The sequence below is a fragment of the Zootermopsis nevadensis genome, unplaced genomic scaffold (genome assembly GCF_977971745.1).
Source record: "Zootermopsis nevadensis isolate Lab colony 2312 unplaced genomic scaffold, Znev_1.0 Znev_ptg000083l, whole genome shotgun sequence".
Classification (NCBI taxonomy): Eukaryota; Metazoa; Arthropoda; class Insecta; order Blattodea; family Termopsidae; genus Zootermopsis; species Zootermopsis nevadensis.
Window position 1 is genome coordinate 1,111,153 of NW_028259214.1, and position 12,192 is coordinate 1,123,344.

At 35.1% G+C, this 12,192-nt stretch overlaps 1 protein-coding gene and 1 long non-coding RNA gene across 12 annotated transcripts in view; one reads left to right on the forward strand and one right to left on the reverse strand.

Moving 5' to 3' along the window:
- The window catches only part of LOC147870927 (uncharacterized), a 474,306-nt gene that overhangs the window by 374,775 nt on the left and 87,339 nt on the right, over positions 1-12,192 (reverse strand). The window lies entirely within an intron of this gene.
- LOC147870932 (uncharacterized) overlaps positions 1-12,192 on the forward strand; it is a 40,379-nt gene that overhangs the window by 5,372 nt on the left and 22,815 nt on the right. For 4 of the 11 annotated variants that reach the window (XR_015533027.1, XM_087341672.1, XM_087341669.1 and 1 more), the window contains exons 2-3: positions 3,003-3,050; positions 7,460-7,806. The gene's annotated coding sequence lies outside the window, so the exon portion shown is untranslated. Of the gene's footprint in view, positions 1-3,002; positions 3,051-6,929; positions 7,071-7,459; positions 7,807-10,817; positions 10,923-12,192 lie in introns of those variants that run through there. The other 7 variants (XM_087341659.1, XM_087341658.1, XM_087341660.1 and 4 more) reach the window with 7 other exon arrangements.

A 12,192-nucleotide genomic window follows, 5' to 3' on the forward strand; every position in this document is an offset into this window, starting at 1 on the left:
GTGTAGTGGGATAGTTTTACTTTATTTACTTTTTATTGTAGAATGATTATTAATTGTGTTTAATGAGGGAGGGTAAGAAAAACAATTATGACCAATTATAACAAATTTTCTGCCAAACACAAGTTTATAGTTTTGTTTATTGCATTTACCAACTATTCTAGATTTTGTTTGTAAATATTTACCATTTTTATTTTCTCTGCTAGAAAACTATGTAATGGAATTACATATCAAACGAAGGTAAAAGAAATGTTAAACTATTAATTTTTGCATTAATCTTTGTTGAAATAAAAGTTTTTGCAGTTCTGATTTTAGTCCAAAACAGAAGTGTATGCACAGAAGATAATCTGAGGTTATTAGTTGGATTTTTTAGTGAATTATCATTTGTTTTTGGTCATTGATGAGCTTTGAAGTAAATTAATTATGTATATGTTTAGTATCTTCCTTTTTATATTTAAAGGATTATAACTTTGTTTTTAAGGCATAACATACCCTCCCATTTAACAGAGGCACTTGAGATGAGGAGTTCTCAATTAATATTGTATGGCAGGAAATCTGAGTTTTCACAGTTATGTACATAGCCACATGATCCAACATGTACAAACTCATTAGTATTGCCAATTTCTTAAAAAAATGTATATGTGTGTTTGCATGCATGTCCATGAAAGTATGATTCAACAGTCATATGCCAAACAGTTCTTGGGATTCTAACAGGGACAATAAATTGTTAACATGTGGCAGAACTATTTGATTGTTCTGTCATAATACTAAAATGTCTAAGTTTTTGGTTTTATAGGCACTATGAATTTTCCTTTAAAAGGAAATTTTGACAATTTTAAGTGTAATAAGTGTCTAGTGGAATCTCTTCATAATATTACAAGTTGTACTCATTAATTCCATTGTGCAGATTCAGTTGTTCAAAGTATAAGCACTGAGGTAAATGCCTGATTGACATAAACACTTTAGTTGATGTTTTATAGTATATCAGAACATCTTAAAAGACTGAGATTTGTTGAGCTCACAATATTCTGGAAATTAGGGAATGTATCTTTGTATTCACTAAATGCTCGCATCTGCTGTCATGTCTGTATGCTCATCTGTACTTATACTCTGCATTTTCATTATTGTCTTCAGCTTCATGTAATTTCATTTCTAATAAATAGTTAATTTTGATACTAGAAAAATCAGTTTTGAATTCTGTGTTGCCTCTTATTAGAATTTTATATTTGAGCGTAATTTAGTAAGTTTCTAAGAGTCACGTCTAATATTTGTGGGGTTCATGTCACCACCTCCTTTGTGCTGTTAGGCTATGCCTCTAATGATTGTTCGAATAGCATCAGTTCTAAAATTTTGTCAAACTTGAAATAAATATGTTTCAATTTTACAAAGTGTTAACAGCAAATTTATTAAAAGCAGTTGTGAGAATACTGGCTTTTGTGTGGGTTGAATTATTTCAAGGCAAAAGGGATGATGTTGCAGATGATGAAAGGTGTGGTGGCCTTAAAAAAACTTTCTTAAATTTGGAAGAAAGTAACAAATACTGAGAAATGTTTGTCACTATACTTTTGATGAGGCATGATCTTTCTGTATGGCTTGAAATAAAATGCCAAAGTTTTCAGTGGAGAAATACACAGTCTGGAATAGGGCTGTGGAGTCGGTACTAAAACCTCTGAATCCTTCATAAAACCTCCATATGTATTAATAATGATAAACCTACTTAAATGGTAAATTTGTACCATAAGAGATTTCATCACCACCACGTGAATCATCAGGCTACTTTTTAGACTTATAACCTATATTTAAATATAAGTCGAATGGTTATTGCAGAAATCGGTTGATTTGTAGACAGTTTATATTATTAAGGTACCAGAGCCAATGTTACAAAGAATTATTCCCACACCATGTGACTCAACACGTCATTGAATCTCCATAAGTGAGGCCACCAGCGGCTCACACGGTAGCAAAAGCGTTAAAATAATATTTTCTTAAGATTTTATATCGAAGTTGGAGTCAGTACATTTTTACCGACTCCAACTCCACCTAAAATTGTTTCCGACTCTGACTCCACAGCCCTGGTCTGGAAGACCAGAAGAAGGGCTCAGTGCTCAAAATCAGAGGTTGAAGTCATATTTGCTTTTTTAATATCAAAGTAGTTTTTCGTTTTGGATTAGTTCCTTCAGAACAGTCTGCCAGTATACCTACAAGTTTTGAAAAGTTTATGGCAATATATTCATTGAAAAAAACTAAACCTATAGCTGGAGAGGGGGATTTTGAGTTAATAAGAGTGTATTCAGATAGAGCACTTGAGAAAACTGATTTTTGGTGAGTCATCTGATTTGACCCTGGTGACCTTTTAATGTTCATATTTCTAAAATTAAACATATTGAAAGGGTATCATTTGAAATTATTATAAGATGTAAAGACATTTAGGAATTGATTTCTAGCAGTGCTTTTGGGCATGTCAGAGGCTGAATGTGTGTGTGAAGGTAGAGGCAAATATTTTGAAAGTGACCACACTCACTAATCCACCAATCCTGTCATTTAGTTTTCATGTCTTGTCTTGTCTTTTGGAATATGAGATCTTATTTTTGAGATAAGATTTCTGTTGTGATCAACAAGGAGATAAACTTGTCATTACTTAGCCTTTATATTTTAAGTTGTTAATAACAAATTATGTAAGTGAAAGCAGAGCAGCAGGCTATTTAAATGTCAACAAGAAGTGTTAAAGTACTATTCCAGCATTCAATGTCTACCATACTACCTTATGCTGCATTTTATGAGATGACTACCATCATATTTATCACCATGTGAATCTCAAGTAGTATAGCTGTTACTCCAGCCGTGATTTAAATTAGATCCCTCCTGAATACACATCAGACAGTTAATACATTGCTATCCTGTTCATATGGTCTCAGGAAGTTGGAATGTAGTCTTGTGTTTATTTTACGAAGGAGCATATTAAGGACATGATACAATATTTATCAGTGGTTGTAATTTGTTTTCAGGGACCAACAGAAGCTGAATGAAAAATCGAGGAGTTCACTCGTCATCTGGTAAGCTTATGCCATTAAATTTTGTTTACTATAAAAGTTAATGTTTTATAGCACAGTATTTTGGTTCACATGTATTAGCTGAGTATTTACAAATGTTTCGTTCTGCAATTGTGAGTTAGCTTAAAAAGTGTGAAATGGTAGCATACATGTATTTTCCACTGTTCCCTACTATTTTATATGCCTACTTGTATTGATTTTACTTTATTGCAGATAGAGATGTATTTTTGTAAAGCTAATTGCACTACACACATCACGCTGCACCCATTGAGAAATAATGTGTCTGTATTTTGTAAAATATTCACCATATTAACATACTTCTTGTGTAGAAAATGTAGATCTTAATGAGATCTATATTTTGCATCATGTACTAATTTTTTGCACGTACTGATTGAATAAGAGGCTGCGCTGGCCTTGTAGTTAATCAGGATGTGGTGATGTAGAAATATAGCCCTGCCTTTCCTGGGAATCGAACACAAGTGATCCTGCTGACTTATGCCATCTCAAATAGGCTAATGTGCAAATCAGTGCAATGTGTAACATACCCTGATTATTTTCAGTAAAATTCTTTGCTGTACTTGCTTATGTAGCACACTTATTTGCATCCCAGTATTTGTTACTGACATTGCTCATGCACAAGTAGCATCATGAATAATTGAGAGTGGCTTGGTATGAGTGTGAAAGTATTTATCTTCTCTAGTCTAACACAAACATGCCTAGCAGGTGTTAAAGAGGTGGTGTGATGTAGCTGAGTAGAATGAGTGAAGCAGTTGCTAATGCGGATCATGGGTTTACGTTACATAGCACAAAGTAAGTTTGAGTTTATAGTATTTGCAGATTAGTAGTGTTAAAAATTGCTAGGTGCTTGGGTTTTTCCAAAGAAAGAGTACGCTTTTAAAATAATTTTGTGAACAAATTACTGTAAATGCTCTTCAAAAAGTCTGCTGGGAAGCAGGAGTGGTAGAATGGGTGATCTTACTTGCATGTGCTCTCTGCATATTTCTGCTTTCGTGCAGTATATTGTGTTTCATGTGTGGACACATATTTTATTAAAGAGTATAGCATAACCACTTATGTCCACCTCACTCCCAGCAGACTTCTCATGGTGCACTAGCAGTATTGTCTTCTTGAATTTAAATTAGCTCCAGATTTGATACATTTCAGAACGTTTTATTTCCTGAGTTGGAAAATGCATTAGTTCAAGAAGGTTGATAAGTGGTTTCTGAAAGATTGATTGACCATAAAGCTCAGAACCATTGCTCCCTAGATCTTTGAATCTCACTTCTGGTGTATTTTTGTATATGACTGCAATGTCAGTCAGAACCACTGCATCAGTAGAACACACAAGAAAACTTTCAAAAAGTTTGGGACACAATCTTTGGATACTGTTGGAATTATCTACCAAGGTCATATTGAGCATCTGAGAAGGGGCTAATTCATACTGATACTAATTTAACTTCTGTGGGTGTATTTCTTTAAGATTTGAGGTTCTCTTGGCAGTGAAGATGTTGACTGTATTGGTTTTGATGCTGTGTGGTCTTCTAGGTGGTTGTGACACCTTGTGGTCTTGCTGACCACAGTTGATGTGTATTATTTTGTTCATAATTTGGTTTTAAATTTGTATATTTTGCTTGTAAGAGAACTCTGTATGGTCACTGGATTGTCATTGGTAAGTAACCAAAACGTGGTCACTAAATTTACATTTATTTAAACTGACCATCTGGAAATAATGGAGTAATGTTAAGGTGAAACGCCAAGTGTCCAAAGTTAACTTGTGTAATATGTAGAAAACTTCTTTTTCAAAACAGGTAGCACATACAGTAAAATAGCATTTGCATTTCTCAACACTTACATTTCTACTTCTATAGAAGAATTATAGATTAATGTTGTTGACAGTAAGGTATTGTTAAACACATCAGGTGTTGCAGTAATCCTTGACGCTACATTTCTGAAATGTCAGAAGGTATCAACTTCCTTTACAGGAAACTCAAAATACTCAGCTGACAAAAACTTAAACTTGTTGCTTCCTTGACAAGTTGAAATGCCTTGATTTTATGGAACCTGAAAGTTAATTGCAGTGTTGATTTAAAATTTTCTGTTGAATGCTGTTGTCTTCCGGTGAGTGGAATGTGGTCAACACCTTCACACACTTTTTTCAAATCCATTTTAATATTATCCTCCCATATAGGTCTTTTCAGTAGCAAGCATTTGGCATAAACCCACACTGAAACCAGTTATTTTCATTGAGGCTTTTATTGAAGAATGAATGGAAGAATGGTGTGTAGAAGTGAACGTTTTTTTTAACAGAGTGTTGAAGCAGATTAATTGAAAGTTTAATGGTGTAATACATTGTCATTTGGTTTTAAGCCTTGCAGTTGATGTGGATGCATTCCGGCTCTGGGACTGGTATAACATGTGTTCAGTCTAATAGTTAGTATTGAACCAACGTTTGTGGGTAAGCTCACTTTCCTGTTTCCTGATGGTCATTTTCATTTATATCTCAACTATTTTCGGTTAGCGTGCTTGCAATGAAAGTTAAAAAAATGATCCTGTTAACTTCGCCATGTTTGTCCGACCATTCGTTTGTCAGCGTGTAACAACTAGAGAAACACTGTACGGATTTTAATGGTCATTTGATTTTGGTCTCTGGAGCAATAAGGGTTAGCATTGAATTGTTTTGAAGGAAAATTACTTAAAATATTTATGGTGTAAATATTGAATTCTCAGCAGACTCAAAGTATTGACTGACATGCAGCTTTTGGTATCAGATAGTGTTTTTTTTATTCACATTATCAAACATCTAGGTCTAGTGGTACCTTGAATGAGGTTTCTTGCCGCCTTTGCATGCGAATGCTACGGCTGGCCCATTCCAACAGTCGTCTGTATTCATGCCATCTGTCTCATTCGGTTCTGTAGAACCTGTGAATTTGAAACTGCATCGTTACGTAACCAGACAACAATTAAGAGCAGCTTGAGTATTTATGTGGCGTCAGAGGATGATAATTTATGAGTGGGAAGGGGTTTCAAAGTAGTTCATCGCTCATCCCTGGCCTACTACGTACATGTACTAATATACAACGTAGGAAAATAGACGTTTCGCTACATTAGTCGTACTATATTCTTTAATTAAGCGGATAGATAATGATTTTAATTTTTATATGCTGCTTTGTTAGACTATTAAATAAAAATCCGTTTTAAGAACTACTTATATTTTCTCGTTATTTTTGACGCTCATATTCAATTAACACCACGAACATCGAATTAAAGGTTTATTTGCACATTATCTATTTCGCATTTGGCTTGTTCTGCGCAGACAGAAGCTTCTAGCTCCTCGGAGACTAAATTCTCAGCGCCTGGCCCCACGCTATTCGTTGCATTGTACCCGTGAATACCATGCCACTACTAGGCCGCACTGCCGTCGGACGCATGCGCGAATTGTAAATATATATATATATATATATATATATATATATATATATATATATATATATATATATATATTCGAATTTTGAGCAATTTTTTCGCACCCTTGCACAGCGTATCAGCAGCTGGAATTTTGTGCACAATCATTACTAGATGGGCTCTGTTGATGAGCAAAATTTCAGGTGAGGTTTCGACATGACCAACCGGACTACGCCCTTGTCAGATACACAGTACACACTCTTACCACCTTCGATACTAACCTGGCACATTTGTCGCAAGAGTTATTCAGTAATGTCCGGTGTGAGAAATGTGGTCCAACTCAGCCCTAAAACTAGGTGTGACATATATTAGTTTTATTAGTAGAATTTGTGCTTCGCACGGTCTTCTGGGTTGTAACGCCTTGCAGTCCTAACGCTACACCCCAGAACTGTAATAGTCTTACGTTGGTAACGCCATCAGATGGAATGGCGGCGTTTGCTTAGTGGGAAGAGGCGGGAAGCAGCAGTTTCTCAAGAAGAATTGTAATGGTGGGAAGGCTAAAGTCATTACACTCAAGAGTCTGTTGTAAGGATAATTTTATATTCTACTGTCTTAATCACAGTAAGCAAATTTTTATGTAAATTACAGCAGTGGTAGTGTAGTAATCTGTGTGTTTTGTGGAGTATTGGTTTTTGTTATTCGATAACTTTACACTGTTCACTTTCTATACACGTGATCGACATCAGGTTGAGTTGCTTTTGTCTTTACTGTATTGTATTTTCTCCTTTCGATGTTAAGAAATGAAGACAACTGTATATGTTAAAACTTTTCGAACTGGTTAAAAAGTTTATGCTAAAGGTTTAATTGAAAATGGTTTTGCAGAGATTGGTCGTTGCTGGTGTGTTTTTCATCTGTAAACAGAAAATTTTTACATTTATATGTGTATATGGTGTGTATTAGTAAGAGTGTTGCATTATCTGAGTTGTTTGTGTTGTGGTCCTTTGTTCCAGAATGATGTGAGGTATGACGCATCTGTCTATTTTATTAGCAAAATTTCTGAACAGTGTGGAAAAATGCTGCACACACAACATAGTAAACCGCCTTCACTCCTAATAAGATAAATGCATCATTGTACAATGACTTACCACAACTCAGGTAAGGTAATACTCGACTACTCCACATCATATGCACATATCACATTTACTAATTTAAACATTTTTGTTTACAGATCAAAAACACAATGGACTTGAAGATTGCTGTCTTCTGGGCTGTAGAGGCGTATAGTCTGGTAGAAGATTACCAATGTTTCAGAGGTCCTTGCTCCCTGCATGATCAGTATTCATCATCACTGTACTAAGTAAGTGGAAACGTTTTAAACTTATTATTCTATCATTAGTTTTTGACATCAGAAGGAGACAATATGATCACCAGTGCAATGACATATTTATTTATAGTTCATTCAGTGACGCAGGTTCTGTAGCTCATACCATGTAATGTTGAATGAGAGGATGACAATGAATAATGAATTGTAAATGAAGAAAACATTGACCTGGAATTAAGATAGATTTTTTGAAGTTATATGTTTGGAGCATAGTGCTATAAGAAAGCAAAACATGGTCAGTGGGAAAGCCAGAAAGAAGGATAGAAGCTTTTGAAATGTGGTGCTATAGAAGGGTGTTGAAAATTAAGTGGACTGTTAAAGTACGAAATGAGCAGGTTTTAAATAGGATAGGCGAAGGAAATGTTACTAGAAGAAGAGGTAGGATGGTGGGACACATTTTGAGACACCTAGGATTGGTTAATTTGGTAATGGAAGGAACAGTTGAAGGGGAGACAAAGATTGGAATATGTGACGCAGATTTTTGAGGATGTGGGCTGTAAAAAAATATGTGGAAATGAAGAGGCTGGCACAAGATAGATGAAAATGGAGGACCTCATCAAAGCACTCGGAAGACTGATGACAAAGAGAGAGAAATGAAGGAAGCGGTCATGCATAATTTAAGGTAGTATCTCAGCATTTACCTTGAAGGACTGAGAAAAACTGCAAACACTTCAGTCAGGATAGGCAATCTCCAGGCTGCGATTTCAACCCAGGGCTTCCCACATACGAAGCAGGAGTCTAACTACTCAAAAATGACTTTTGGTAGCAATGACATAAAAGCAGGAATTTGAATGTAATGGTGGCCACAGACTGAAACATGTTGCTCTAGTGAATGGACAATGAGCTGAGAGTGCAAGTGACAAGCAAGAAAAACCAAGAATTAGCGTAGAGGGTTATGTAAGTTCCAACATTTTTACCACGGAGCTTATGTTACCTGAAAACAAATACTGAATAAGATGTTGCACCCCTTTGTTTTATGGAATAAATATAGGACAATTTTGCTAACAAACTGTGAAATGAGTTTGTATGCTGAGTAGCAATCCAGTATCATGCACTTCTGTTCTAAGCAGCGGTTAGATGGTTTGATAGTTCATATTCATTGTGTTCAAAACGGTTTGCAGTTACACACAGTGTTATTCTCTACCCACGTGAGAATGAAAGGCGGTAAAATCAGTGACAGTGACCCAGACTATGAGCACAGGCGTGTTTCTGACTTTTCTGATTCGGGTGGTGTTGTTGGTTTAAAAGAATTACAAGTACAGTAAAACCTCTCTAACTTGGACACTTGCGGTTCCACGATAATGTGTCCTACTTACAGAGGTGTCCAGGATAGAGGGAAAGGGGAAAATCAGCCTTTCAAATTGTGGTGTACTGACAATGTGGTAATTGTATAGTATTATGGAGCCCTTTCCAAAAGGGAAATTATTTATAAGAAAAATCAAAAGGGTAAATTAAATTTTTACAAATTTTGTTTTCAGTAAACTAAACTTGCATGGATAAACTCAACGGGAAGGGCACCAATACTTTAAGTTTACCGACAATGCAATCTATTTACTTACGTAATCTAACTACTGTAGGCTTGCTTGAATTAAGAATTAATGACAATAATAATAATCTTTTGAAACCCATTCTCATGGTTGCACATTATACCACAGCCTCAGTGAAATTTTAAATATTCAGAATGTATTTTGTTTAATTGTACTTATGGCAGTAGCTCAACATATGATGTCACTTATTCCTTGTAAAAAGGTCCGTCACAAAACACTGCTCTTTTGCTTTTATCTTGGAATTTGCCATCCTCTTTCTAATTTTTGCCGCAATCCGAATAAGGTTTCAACCATTCCTGGTTGATTATGAGCGAAAGCATACCTTTCCAATTTCTGTTAACACTGTTTAACTCAGTTGAAAGCACAGTACTGACAAAGTTAAAACTCAAGTGAGGTGTTTAACAAAAGAATAACTATTCACTTTCACTGCATTCCAATGATGTGTTCAATGTCTCACACCCTCAGGTAGAAGGCATTCATCAGTCAGAAATTCAAAACAACAAAATATTAACTGTAAACAGTTCCCATAAAAGCATTGAAACTAAGTGCATGCATGCACCTGTCCAACTTACAACAAAAGGGGTGACAAGTTCCAGGATAAAGGGGTGTCCAAGATATAGGATGTTGTGGACACGTAAAATTATAGGATATTCGCTGGTTCCAATTAAAAGTGTCCAATATAGAGGGGTGTCCAACCAGAGGGGTTTTACTGTATCTTCCACTGCTGATAACAGTTTGGTAGGAATTATGATACTCCTCTTGCTACTGTAAGCAAGCATACACTCTGTTCACACAGATGACAATTTTCAAGCCAGAAAATCTAATCCATTATTCATGCAAACATTTAAATCAGTGCTTATCAGAATTAGAGACATTCCTCAGAGTGTTTCCCAGTAGTTTATGCTCATATCACAGTGCACTATTGAAAGGTTGGACATCATGAAGGAGTCTACTGGAAAGAAGAAATTATTTTGGCAGATTTTAAATCGACCAGCGTGCTTGACACATTTCCTTATCCAGCTGTTAGAATCTGCATGAGAACAAGGAAACATGTTGCAGAGTTTCCAGAAATCTATAAAAGAGAACACTTTATGTTCTTGGTAAATGAATCAGGTACAGTGGCCATGAAATGGTAAGGTACTAAGGAAGTAATTGTTATAAGTAACTGCCACACAAGTGATTTAGAAATAGCAAAGTGCAAGTTGAGGGATGGCAGCAAAATACCTTGTCCAAAGGCAGTTTTGTTTAATAGTGATTATATGGGAGGTTTGGATGTAGGTGATCACATGACAGAAAATTTGCTAAATGGTGGAAGAAAGTATTTTACAGATTTCTCATGCCATCAGTTGTAAATGCATGAATGAGTTCTGTCTGGAGAGATAAGATGAGAAGGGAGGCTACTCCTTTAGTTTCATGTTGTTGTGACTTAATTATTTGTAGATCCTGGAAGAAATGAAATGCCACTAAAAATGCATAAATCCAGTGGTTAGCCTTCAGAGGGCTGTGCAAAAATATGCAATGTTGGTGATCATCTCCCTTTATAAGGTAACGCCAGGAGATGCTTTGACTCCTCTCAGTTTAAGAAGCACGCACATTAATCTAGGCGAAGTTGAAAAGGTGATAACTACACATTTTAAATTAGTTACTGGCGTGTGTTTTTGTATAAAATTTAATTTAAATGAATAGTTAATTCTTGCAGTTAATATAGTTTAATTTGCACGATTTAATATTGTTCTGCTGTTGTTTGTATTAATGAGTCAACAGAATAATTAATACTCTACCTTAAAGTAAGGTGTCACAATTAAAATTTAGGCCTTTTTATTACTTGTTATAAAACCATTAGAATGAGATTTATTGGTAGTTCATTCATTGAAATCACCATTTTAAGATGCAATAAAGTAGTCTCAAATATCTTTGGAATATCAGAATGGAATGACTGATACATGTTCCTGTGTGGGTCTGGTCTGAACATATGAAGGAATGAAGTAGACCAGTAGAAGCTGCAGTGTTTCAAGTTTTAGTGCGAAAGTTAATTTGATTTTACTGCGACGGATTACAAGTCAATAAAAAAAATTCTTTTGGCCTGCACTTAACAAGTGTGTACATGGGATTTTGGTAATGCAAACATTTAAATGCTGCAATAATATACAGGGGCCTCCAGTAATTAGTGGGGATATAGGGACTCAGGTGTGCAAAGTCAAATAAGTAAATTATAAATTAATATATATACTGCTTTGACATTTGTTTATGAATAAACTTTGTAATATAATAAAAAAATCTCACCAGAAATTTAAGTATTAAATTAAAATTTCAATGGAAATTTGGACTTTGTAAATGAAATACTTTAATGGCAGTTATTAAAACAGAATATTAACACAAATTTAGGCATTGAACTCTGTCATGTCAGATACAGCATGAGCAGGAATTATCAATTTAACTTTCTAAACAGAAGTGGAATTTTTTGTGCTACTACAGGGTATCTGGCAGACTGTATATAATAAATTTTTTTGGATTATGCAGATTATTATTTTACTTTATTTTCACACATATAATTGAATCTGCATTGGAGGAAAGCTTGCTGTACAGGCACTTGCATATCATACTAAATAGATATTGGTGTACAGTATTTGTTTTGTGTTATATGACATAGTTTGTGTCACAAAAATTCATATTGGAGTTCTTAAAATAAATCCATAAAAGTCTTGTATTAAGAGAGATTACCTGTCTTGCAGAAGTCATCAGTAACATTTCTTGAAATGTTTGTTTTACTGTACAAGCACCTGGCAATTCATTGTGAATCAGATCGTTCAGTCAG